This window comes from Heteronotia binoei, chromosome 21, assembly GCF_032191835.1.
Source record: "Heteronotia binoei isolate CCM8104 ecotype False Entrance Well chromosome 21, APGP_CSIRO_Hbin_v1, whole genome shotgun sequence".
Taxonomy (NCBI): Eukaryota; Metazoa; Chordata; class Lepidosauria; order Squamata; family Gekkonidae; genus Heteronotia; species Heteronotia binoei.
The window spans coordinates 33,242,671-33,254,922 of record NC_083243.1 but is presented as its reverse complement, the minus strand read 5'-3'; positions in this window follow the sequence as shown (position 1 = coordinate 33,254,922).

Here is a 12,252-nt window from a genome sequence, read left to right as displayed (position 1 = left end):
AAGGATTTGTTGAACACCGTAGCAAAGGGAAAAGTATTTACAAAGCTTGATCTCCGAGACGCGTACTTCCGCGTCCGCATCAAAGAGGGGGACGAGTGGAAGACAGCGTTTAACACCCCCCTGGGACAGTTTGAGTACCTAGTCATGCCCTTCGGACTGCAAGGAGCCCCTGGTGTATTTATGAACTTTATCAATGAAGTGCTACGGGACTTCCTGTTTAAGGGGGTGGTGGTGTACCTTGATGACATCATTATCTATTCACAAGATCTAAAGTCTCATGTGCCCCTGGTCCGAAAAGTGTTGAGCACCCTTTGCAAACACAAACTGTATGCCAAATTGTCGAAATGCGAGTTTCACAAGACCGAACTGGACTATTTGGGTTTCCGGGTGTCGGGGGAGGGATTGGCTATGGACCCCGCAAAGGTCCAAGCGGTACTAGACTGGGAGCCCCCTTGAACCCGCAAACAATTACAAAGTTTTATCGGGTTCGCTAACTTTTACCGCGACTTCATTAAGAGGTTCGCTACAGTCATGCTCCCCCTCACGGAACTCCTCAAAACCAAAGGGAAAGGTGACGAGGCGAAAAAGCCAGGCGCGCGCCTAACGTGGACGCCTGACTGCCAAAAAGCTTTCACTGAACTGAAACGCCTCTTCACCTCCGAACCCGTGTTGGCTCATCCCGATGAACTGAAACCCTTCGTGGTCCAATGCAACGCCTCCGACGCCGCAGTGGGAGCCATATTAATGCAGAGAGGGGAAAATGGGGTGCTCCGACCATGTGCCTATATCTCAAGGAAATTTTCCAACGAACAAAGAAATTGGTCGGTCTGGGACAAGGAGGCGTTTGCAGTCATGTTTGCCCTAAAAACCTGGCGCTCCTGGCTTGAGGGAGCGAGAGTGCCCTTTGAAATCTGGACCGATCATAAAAACCTTGAAGCCCTCACCGGGCGCCGCAAAATGACTGCAAAACAAATCCGGTGGGCAGGTTTCTTTGCTAAATTTGACTTTGTGCTGAAACACATCCCAGGCTCAAAGAACTTTTTAGCAGACGCCCTCTCTCGCATGCCACAACACGACAGTCTCCGGGAGGAGGTAGTGGACTCATTAATTTCCCCCTCAGCCATCTCGGGGGGGGTCACTACCCGCTCCGGCAAGCAGACCAGCCCTTCGGATTCAGATCTGCTGCCTCGATTCCTCTCGGAATATAACCAGGAGGCCGACCGCCCCCCTAACTTGGTTAAAGCCGAAAACGGGCTCTGGCTGCACAATGAAAAAATCTATGTACCCCCTCCCCTCAGAAAAGAAGTCTTGGAGCGCTGCCACTCGAGTCGCCTGGCCGGCCACTTTGGCTATGTCAAAACCCTCAACTTACTCACCCGCCAGTTCTGGTGGCCAAAAATTTAAAAAGATGTGTCGGAGTTTGTTCTTTCATGTCCCACCTGCCTCATGGCAAAACGAAGGGGGGGTAAACCCCCGGGCCACCTGGTTCCCCTCCCTACAGCCACCCGACCTTGGTCGGTAGTCTCCATGGATTTCATTGTCGAACTCCCACCTTCACAGGGCAAAACAGTCATCCTGGTCGTAGTCGACACATTTTCAAAGCAAGCCCACTTCGTCCCGTGCAAAAAGCTACCCACGGCCAAAAAACTCGCCCAGCTCTTTTTCACCCACATTGTACGCCTACACTCGTTCCCAGACAAGGTCATTAGCGACCGCGGGACGCAGTTCGTTGCCAACTTCTGGCGGGAGTTCTGCAAACTCGCTGGCATCGAGCAAGGACTAAGCTCTGCCTACCACCCCCAGTCGGACGGACAGACGGAGAGGGTTAATGGTCTTCTGGAACAGTACCTCCGCTGCTTCATTAATTTCCAACAGTCCAACTGGGTGGATCTCCTCCCTTTTGCAGAATATGGCTACAACAATAGCCTCCATAGCTCGACCAAAACCTCCCCTTTTCAAATTATCAATGGTTACGAGGGCAAGCCGTTTCCCACACTCGCCCTCCCCGCCAGCCCGTCCGAACCCACATCCTGTCAACAATGGTGGGAGGGCCTCCGTGAAGGCTGGAAGGGTATTCAGGAAAACCTGGAGGAAGCGAAAAAAGCCTACAAAAAGCAGTTTGACAAAAAACACTCCCCAGAGTGGGACCTAAAGGTGGGGGATACAGTTTTCCTGTCGACAAAAAACCTTCCCCTTCCCCAGTCCTGTCGCAAACTCGCACTGAAGTTTCTTGGGCCTTTCAAAATAAAAAGGGTAATAAACAAAGTAACGGTGGAACTCGAACTACCCAAATCTCTAAGTAAGATCCATCCTGTTTTCCATTGCAGCTTGCTTCGGAAAGACCCTGGTGCTACGTCCTTCCATCCCAGGGCCCCACCGCCCCCTCCGACGACAGTGAGGGGTCAGGGTCACCATGAAGTCCAGGAGATCCTGGACTCCAAAGTCAAAAGGGGGAAACTGTATTATTTGATCAGGTGGAAACACTTCCCCCCGAGCTGTGACGAGTGGGTCGAATCTCAGAACGTAGCCGCTCCGCAACTGCTGAAAAAGTTTCACCTACTGTACCCGCACAAGCCCAAGGCTGGCCCCGCGGGAGGGGGCGCTTAGGGGGGGGCAGTATGTCAGAACTTGTATCTTCACTGCTGGTTCCCTATAATGTGACCAATGCTGTATTGTACTGTTACTGTGGCTTAGAGCTGCTTTGTTACTGAACCAAACTGACTCCATGTTGTAACCCTTGCTTGACCCAAAGTGCTTGAATAGTAATTAACCTTGCCCCACTGGTATCCAAAATATTTGGGGCTGTAGAATGAGTTATGTTATGTCTCTGCACATTCTCACACTGGGACCCTGTGAAGCCGAGCAGCATGGCCTTCGGAGTAGGGAGGCATCCTCTCTACTGATAGTGATGGTGAGAAGACAGATGTGCCTGTAACGGTGTGAATTGTGGCTTTGTGAGATGTTTGCTTTACGTGTATAAAATTGTGCTGGTGCTGGCTCTCGCCATCACTGTTATCTTGCCTTTTCCAGTGCTTAGTTCTCTTCAATAAAATCCTAACTTTGTAACCAAGTATGGGATCCGTTTGAAGTTCTTAAGTTCTGACACTATTCTGAGCTTTTTGGAGGATTAAAAATATAAGAACATAAGAGAAACCATGTTGGATCAGGCCAATGGCCCATCCAGTCCAACACTCTGTCATACAGTGGCCAAAAAAACAGATGTCATCAGGAGGTCTACTAGTGGGCCCAGGACACTAGAAGCCCTCCCATTGTTGCTCCCCCCCCCTGCCCCAAGCACCAAGAATACAGAGCATCACTGCTCCAGGCAGAGAGTTCCATCTATAAAGGTAAAGGTAGTCTCCTGTGCAAGCACCAGTCGTTTTCGACTCTGGGGTGACATCACATCATGACTTTTTCATGCCATTGCCTTCTCCAGTCGTCTACACTTTTCTCCCATCAAGATGGGTACTCATTTTACTGACTTCAGAAGGTTGAATCAACCTTAAGCTGGCTACCTGAACCCAGCTTCCGCTGGGATCAAACTCAAGTTGTGAGCAGAGCTTAGGGCTGCAGTACTGCAGCTTTACCACTTTGCACCACAAGGTTCCATCTATACCCTGTGGTTAATAGCCACTTGATGGACCTCTGCTCCCAGATTACTTCTAAGAAATGATGTTTCATACATAGCTCAACTGCCATTGAAATGGGGTGTGAAATAATAATGTATAAAGTTTGGAACTAAATTGACTAAAAAAAAATCACCGACAAAAAAAAATTGATTTTTAAAAAAAAAATCAAATTTCCATTCATTATGAAACCAGTCTGCCATCCGAATGCGAGCTGCCATTCTCATTTGGTTGGAGCTTTCTTTGAAGTGTATTGCAGACAGTACTGTGAATGATACGGCTGCTGTTTCCCTCTACACAAGATTTGCAGTCCCCTGTCAAAAGCAGGGGAGTGAGGGAGAAAGAGCCAGAAACAGCCATGATACAATCAACTCCAAATGCTGGTGTTTTTTCCTCCAAAATATCCATCCCTCTTAGGCATATACAAACCTAAGATTAAAGCATTGACAGCATCAGAGTCTTATTGCTTCCTGCCTTCATTTGGATTTGTGATGGCTCAAGGCCAGCTCAGCAAATTGGAGAGGTGTTTGATAAAAGAAACACACACACATATACAAACCATAGGCTGATAACTCAACCTCATAAAATATGGGGACTTTCAAATTCTTCCACATATGGAACCTCTGCCAGGGGATGGTGTGGAAGCGATGATGAATCATCTGGTCCCACCCTCTTCAAAGGAGATCTGTAGCGATAAGTGACGCCAAGATGTCTGATGAAAAGTGAACGAGTACTGAGAGGATGTGAAAAAATCCCAACCCCATTACTGTTCTCATTCTTGTGCCCCAGTGAAGGACTGAAGAATTAGTAGCATACACTGCATAAAAATAAGACAATTGGGTATTCTTTATTTTTTTTAAAAAAAAAATGTATAGCCCACTTTTCATAGAATCATAGAATCATGGAGTTGGAAGGGACCTTCAGGGTCCCTTTTGTACCCATCTCATTGGGTACAAAAAGCTAGCAGAGATGAATATAGGATCAGAAGACTTGTCATTTGGGTTCAGGTCACTGAGTTTATGTCACAGATAGCTAGTGAGGAGCCCATGGGTATCATGGTGCAAAACAATGTGCTTCCTGGTTACCTCTTCCTTCATCCCAAAAGCAGAGTCTATCTTGGCTTTTCTTCACCTCTTTTGGAGCAGCTTCAGAAGAGCTCAGGAAGAATCACTTCAGAGTCTGCAGGTAGCTCCCATTTCAAACTTACTGTCTTTCTCACAGGGGGACACTTGGGTTGAAACCTCCCAACATCTTGGCCCCAGCACCCATGGCAGAAATGTTGGGGTTAGGTGTGATCCCCATGGCAGCCATTTTGTAGTGGTGGTGTCCACTACCATTTCTTTGCATTCCATATGTGCCCCACATGCTCAATGAGGTTGGGAAATTCTGGTCTACGTACTTGGCATTTTGATACTGCCCAGAGAGAGGACTAATGGAAGTTCATAAACAGTCAATGATCCATTCCAGAACCCAGCCATCAAAACTGGGCCACCTATCAGGATTCACCTCTTGGCCAGAGATGAGGCCAAATTTCAACACTGGGTTCAATTCAAATATCCCCATTTGACTATTATTTTTCCTTCTTGAGAAACAAACCCAGAAACTTTTATTTGCACGCCAGTTTCTCTCCTTATACTAAATCCCCCCATTAAATGGATTGTATTTTTCACCATACTTCTTGTACTGATTGTGTATTAAATGTCTTATAATTTGTACATAGCATTAACAATGGTGTATGCATGGAGTTAAAGAATGGAAAGGAATAAAAGAATAATCCACAGAAACAAAAAAATCAAGCAAAGTTAAACCAAAAACAATTACAGTAAATGACACACACTGACACACATTTTTTTTAAATGGCATTTTCAGGTTTCTTGGGTGATCTGATCCACATATTAAAGATATTTTATAATGGGAAGCTAAATTGTTGTTAGATAACTTAAATAATCGAACTTCTTTGATCAACAACTTTTTGAGAGCTTGGAATTACAGGAATATTTAAAATGGCAATAGAGGGGAGAATTATTACCTTGAATTATTACCATCACGTGCTCTGTGTTTACATTCCAGTCCCACATATTTATTTTATTTACTTACTTCATTTATACCATGCCTTTCTTCCCAGTGGGGACCCAAAGAAGCTAACATCATATTCCTCTCCTTTATTTTATCCCCATAGCAGCTCTATGAGGGGGGTTAGGTTGAGAGTGTGTGACGAGACCAAGGTCACCAAGCAAGCATCCATGGCAGAATGTAGATTTGAACCTTGGATATCCACAACATAGTCTAACACTTTAACAATTATACTACATTGGCTTAGTGGTCCAAGCAGCACTAAGCAATGTACATCTAGAAAACAGGGCCAGAAACTCTTTTCTCCACCTTCGTTTGTAGATACCTTGCATTGCTCAAAAGGTCTAAGTAGTAACCTCAGTAATGGATGTTCACCTACCTTGGCCCTTGACAGTTTAATTGAGAAGATATCTAAAAGGAGGCTTTTCAGTCTTGCCAAGGATCTTGGCCCTTCTCTTGAAATGACCTCAAAAGGAAATACTTCTTTTTGCAGAGAGCAAATAAAATGTGGAATTCACTGCCAGAGGACAGAGATGGCCAAAGGGATAGACAGCTTTAAAAAGGGATTAGATAGATTCATGGAGGATAGGTCTGCCAGTGGCTACTAGTCATAGTGAGTAAAGGGAACCTCAACAATCAGAAGCAGTCAATCTCTGAATCCCAGAGCCAGGAGGCAAGCTGGTTGGCCACTGGGTGAGTCAGGATGCAGGACTAGATGGACCAATGGTCTGATCCAGCAGGGCTCTTCTTATGGTCTTCTATTCTTAACCTCTGAAATCTGAATGAATGACTCTTAACTTACTCTGATCACCAACACTGAATGCTGGGGCAATGTTATCATGCCTTGAACAAATCCCAGTGCTGGGATGGGGCCCCCCTGTAGTGCATTTCTGGTTTGGGACTCTGATGCTCAAACAGACAGTCGCTCAACAGCTGAATACTGAGGGGGAGTGCTATTTTTTTGTGTCATTGAGAAACATTCAGTGACCTCCAGATGTTCCAGCAATGGTTCCTCCTTTTTCCACCTACAGTGCTGAAATTCTACATGGTAGTAATGAAAAATGGCACATGCACACCCATAACGCTATTGTATGTGAATTCTTCTCTGCTGCTACTTTATAAGAACCTTGGATCCTTCACTCTGATTAAGCCATTGATAAGACATGCATTTTACTCGCAGAAAGGAAAGCTGTGGGGATTTGTGAAAAATTCGGGGGGGGGTGGGAGAGAACCTCGGTTACAATAAGTAATACATCCTGCTAGTGCAAAATGAACACACACACAAATGCTAGGGCTCTTGAGAAATTAGGAGGATTTGGTTTGATTCTCTCTGAGTGTATAGATCTGTGTATGTACATAATATATATGTATATAAATATTCATGCACCTCCCCTCCCGAATTACTCACACAGAGAAATAAATAAGGTCACTGAAACACAGTCTATAGATGGCCAGCGTACATCTTTATTTAAAACACACAGGATGCCAAGATGGAAAAGTATGAAAAAAGAAATACATATTGTTTTTGAAGCTGAAGCATGAATATGGTTGTTATTTTAATGTTTCTTGCTGGAAAAAGGTCATCTTTGGCGAGGTCGGGTTTTTCTTAAGGTCATTTCACATTGAGATATCTGCCTGCTTTTGACATTTCATCTAGGAGAGGCACAACTATTCTGACACATGAAATGGGTTCTTTACAAACCCAATGGCTATTTCTATCAACATCTGTTATTCTTACACAAAAGGGGAATATGCATTGATTGCAAACAAGGCTTCACATCTTTTTACAAAAAAAAAGCAGAGAGAAAGAATATTAATATAGCCATTTGCACTTAAAGGGGAAGCAGTGTCCAGCGAAAGAAAGAAAGAAAGAAAGAAAGAAAGAAAGAAAGAAAGAAAGAAAGAAAGAAAGAAAGAAAGAAAGAAAGAAAGAAAGAAAGAAAGGAAGGAAGGAAGGAAGGAAGGAAGGAAGGAAGGAAGGAAGGAAAGAAAGAAAGAAAGAAAGAAAGAAAGAAAGAAAGAAAGAAAGAAAGAAAGAAAGAAAGAAAGAAAGAAAGAAAGAAAGAAAGAAAGAAAGAAAGAAAGAAAGAAAGAAAGAAAGAAAGAAAGAAAGAAAATGTTTCTCACAAGCAATCTTTGCTATTTTAAAAAAAATTAATGCTCTTGTATGAAAAAGAGCATTATGTCATATGCATGTAACCATGCTCCATGCTCTTGTATGAAAAAGGTAGACCGAGGATTGCTTCTTATATGTCACAAAAGGTAATTACTTGTGGAGGAGCTGTGTGGTAGCACATCTGCTTGGCATGTAGAAGGTTCCAGGTTCAATCCTTGGCATCTCCAGTTAAAAGGACCAGGCAGTAGGTGATGTGAAAGACCTCGAATGAGACCCTGGGGAGCCACTGCCAGTCTAAGCAGATAACACTGACCTTGATGGACCAGTTCAGCATAAGGCAGGCTCATATGTTCATGTATTCATGTGCAGTTAATCTTTGCCCACAACCTGATCATAATAAATACAATCTGCCTGTAACATAATTATAACTTTCTTGTAATATAAAATGTATTTATTTGGACACAAGTCCCATGGATTTTGGTTACATGCATATGACAGCTCCCTTAATTTTGCAAGTCAACGCCAACAGAATGGTGCCACCGGTCATATCATTGAGCATGTGGCATGAATGAATTCTGATTTATCCTGGCTGTATGGTGATGGAGTTGTGCAGTGGCTGCATGGTAATACATTGTGTGACTGACAATGCGAGTGAATCAACAACAGCAACGTACGATGAATGTTGTAGGTTTTCAGCAGACTTTCTGGCCTGAAAATATTGACATATGGTGGAATTCATTTTTCTCAGTGGTAGTTGTTCACTTGAATACTTCAGGTTGGTGAACTATCACTTCCAGTAGGAAACTTTTACAAAGCTAACAAAGAGTGGGTTGGAACTTCTAACCAAGGAGGAAAAACGGAAGGAACTAACAACATTCAGGTTAAAGTTGATTCATGCTTTATTAGAGTTGTCTGGCTGCTAGTGGAGGGAAGGTCTTGGGCATGATATAGTCCACTCTTATCAGATCTTGGAAGTTAAGCAAGGTCAGGGGGAGGAGGAGAAGGAGCTGAATTTCACTTGGAGTCTCAGAGCAACTCACGTTCCTTTCCTCTCCTCACAACAGACTCTGTGAGGTAGGTGGTGCTGAGAGAGATCTTTTGAGAACTGCTCTTGAGAGAACAGCTCTGGGAGAACTGTGACTGACCCAAGGTCACCCACCTGGTGGCATATGGAGGAGTGGAGAATCAAACCCAGTTCTTCAGATTAGAGTCTACTGCTCTTAAACGCTATACCAAACTGGCTCTTTAGTTGGATGGGAGGCCACCAAGAAAGATTCTGCAAAGGAAGGCAATGGCAACTCCCCCTCCCTGATTTTCAATTGCCTTGAAAGCCTTTTGGTGGTGTTGCAACTTGACAGCACTTTACATACATGCACGGTTGGTGGCTATCAGTATCTGAATGAATCACATGCCCCTCCTTGTAATATTTCAATTACTAAGTCAGGTTGAGGTCACAGGTTTTATGCAAATTCTGTCCATCAGCAGCCTGGACTGAAGGAATGCTCCTAGCGTAATACTTACCCTAGTGACCCTATGTAATTTAAACAGCCATGCGTTACCAGCCATAGGGAGTGCAGTCATGCCTCTCTGCTAATTCATGAATTGAGACAAGATAATTATAGACTTGTACATTATAGATATTTCATTTCTTTCATTTTTTTCCAGGAAGAAGAGATTTCACAAGAACATAAGAAGAGCCTTACAGGATCAGACCAGTGGTCTTTCTAGTCTAGCATCTTATTTCACACAGTGACCAACCAGTTGCCCTGGAGGGCCAACATTCAGGATACATAGACCAAGACATTCCTATGATGTTGCTTCCTACCACTAGCTGTCAGAGGTTTTCTTTAAAAGAGGTAGAACTGAGCTACAGGGAACACTTCACCAGAAGCCAGTATGGTATGGTAGAGGGTCGACAACATGGCAGGGTGTAAGCAAATGCCACCCTCCAAAGAAGTGGTATTTGGCCTGAGACTGCCATAGGATGTCATTTGGGCTAAACAATTTCTAGAGGTGAAGCTGTGGCTCAGTAATAGATGACAGGTTCTAGATTCTGAAGGTTCTACATTTAATCCTTGGCTAGAAGATCCCAGTTAGCAGTATTAGCTAGGGTTGCCAGACTGATTCCCATAGGGTTTAATGGAGAATTGATCTGTGGGTATCCAGGGCTCTAGGTGGGCTATTTTTTTAGGTAGGGGCACCAAATGTTCATCATAGCATCCAGTGCCTCTCCTCAAAGCACCTCCTAAGTTTCAAAAGGATTGGACCAGGAAATCCAATTCTATGAATCCCAGAAGAAGGTGCCCTTTTCCTTCATTATTTCCAATTGAGGGAAAGCATTTTAAAAGCATGCGATCCCTTGGAATGTGATTGCCAGAGCTCCCTTCAGAGTTAAAGTATGCTTATCACACCCTTGCTCCTCTCCTGGCTCCACCCCCAAAGTATCTGGGCTCCACCCCCAAAGTCCCCAGATATTTCTTAAATTGGACCTGGCAACCCTAGGATTAGCAAAGTTCTGTCTGAGGCCCAGACAGCTAGTCAACATAAGAGCCCTGCTGGATAAGACCAGTGGTCCATCTAGTCTGGCATGCTGTTTCAAACAGTAGCCAACCAATTGTTTTGGAGGAAAAACAGACAGGGCATGGAAGCCAAGGTCTTACTTTGTCATATGTTCAGAGGTATGATGCCTCTGTATATGGAGTTTCCCTTTACTCATCATTGATGGAACTCACCTTCATGAATCTGTGTATCTTCTTTTATGGCCATCAACTGATGGTCAAAGTGGACATCACTGAGCTAGATGGATCAAAGACCTGATTGGAAAAAGTGACTTCATAAATGTTCATATAGCAAAGAATCCTTAGCACTAATTCTCACCCTTCACAATACTCAGGATGCGTTCAATAATAGTTAACCCTGGTATTACATGTGTATATAGTAGGGGTGGCCAATGGTAGCTCTCCAGATTTTTTTGCCTACAACTCTCATCAACCCCAGCAAGAATGGCCAATGGCTGGGGCTGATGGGAGTTGTAGGCAAAAAACATCTGGAGAGCTACCATTGGCCACCCTTGGTATATAGTATACTTGCCAGTACATAGCTAGCCCAATCTGATCAGGAAGCTAAACAGGGTCAGCCCAGGTCAGTATTTGAATGGGAGACCACCAAGGATTATCAGGCAGGCAATGGAAAACCACCACTGAATGTTTCTCACCTTGAAAACTCTTTGAGGTTGCTGTAAGTCAGCTGTGACTTGATGGTAAAACAAAAACAAATCATGATTGCTCTCTCTCTCTCTCAAGCAGTTTGATGTAGTGGTTAAGTGTGCGGACTCTTATCTGGAAGAGCCGGGTTTGATTCCCCACTCCTCCACTTGCACCTGCTGGAATGGCCTTGGGTCAGCCACAACTGTCGCAGAGTTGTCCTTGAAAAAGCAGCTGCTGTGAAAGTCCTCTCAGCCCCACCCACCTCACAGGGTGTCTGTTGTGGGGAAGGAAGATAAAGGAGATTGTGAGCCACTCTGAGATTCGGAGTGGAGGGCAGAATATAAATCCCATTTCATCATCATCTTCATCATCATCATCATCATCATCGTCATCATAATCATTTTCTTCTTCTTCTCTCTCTGTATATGTGGTTAAGTGGGTATTGTACTCAAAGACTCAAGCTATCTTCTTTTTGGGGGGGGAGGGGGAGTATACTTGTACTTTGTGTGTCTGTGTGCATGTGGATGTCATGGTGGCCTCTGGTGGCTGACCCCTGCTGGGGGCCTGGAGGACATTCAAAGAGTTGGCTGAATAAAGCCTGTCCCTGCCTCCTGACTTCTGATATTCCAAAGATCGCTTCCATCTAAATACTTGCCAGCAGTATTCTCTATAAGCTGAGTTAACGTGAGCTAGCTCACAGTTTTTTTAGCTTCTGGCTCACACATTTTTATCTTAGCTCATGAAAAATAGCCCCAGAGCAAACTAATTGATACAGTAGCTCACAACTTTAATGCTAGTAGCTCACAAAGCAGAAGTTTGGCTCACAAGCCTCCACAACTTGGAGGGAGTATTACTTGCCAGAGTCGACCCTGCTAAATTTCTGAGATCTGATGAGATTGGGCTTGCCTGGGTTATCCAGGTCAGGGCCCTAATAGGATTGTCAACCGCCAGGTGGCATCTGAAGATTTCGTGCTGTTACAAGTGATCTCCAGACAGTAGAGATCAATTCACTTGGAGGAAAAGGCTATTTGGAGGGTGAATTCTATGGGATTATCTCCTTTCCGAACCCACCCTCCCCTGGCTCCACCCTCAAAAACTCCAGGTATTTCCCAACCTGGAGCTGGCAGTGCCAGTTCTTTAGAATCTTCTTGTCCCCCTGACTTCCAAATGATTTTAATTTCATAACACCAATTTAATGAACCAGCCCCCAAAAACTTCGCAACGCTGAGAG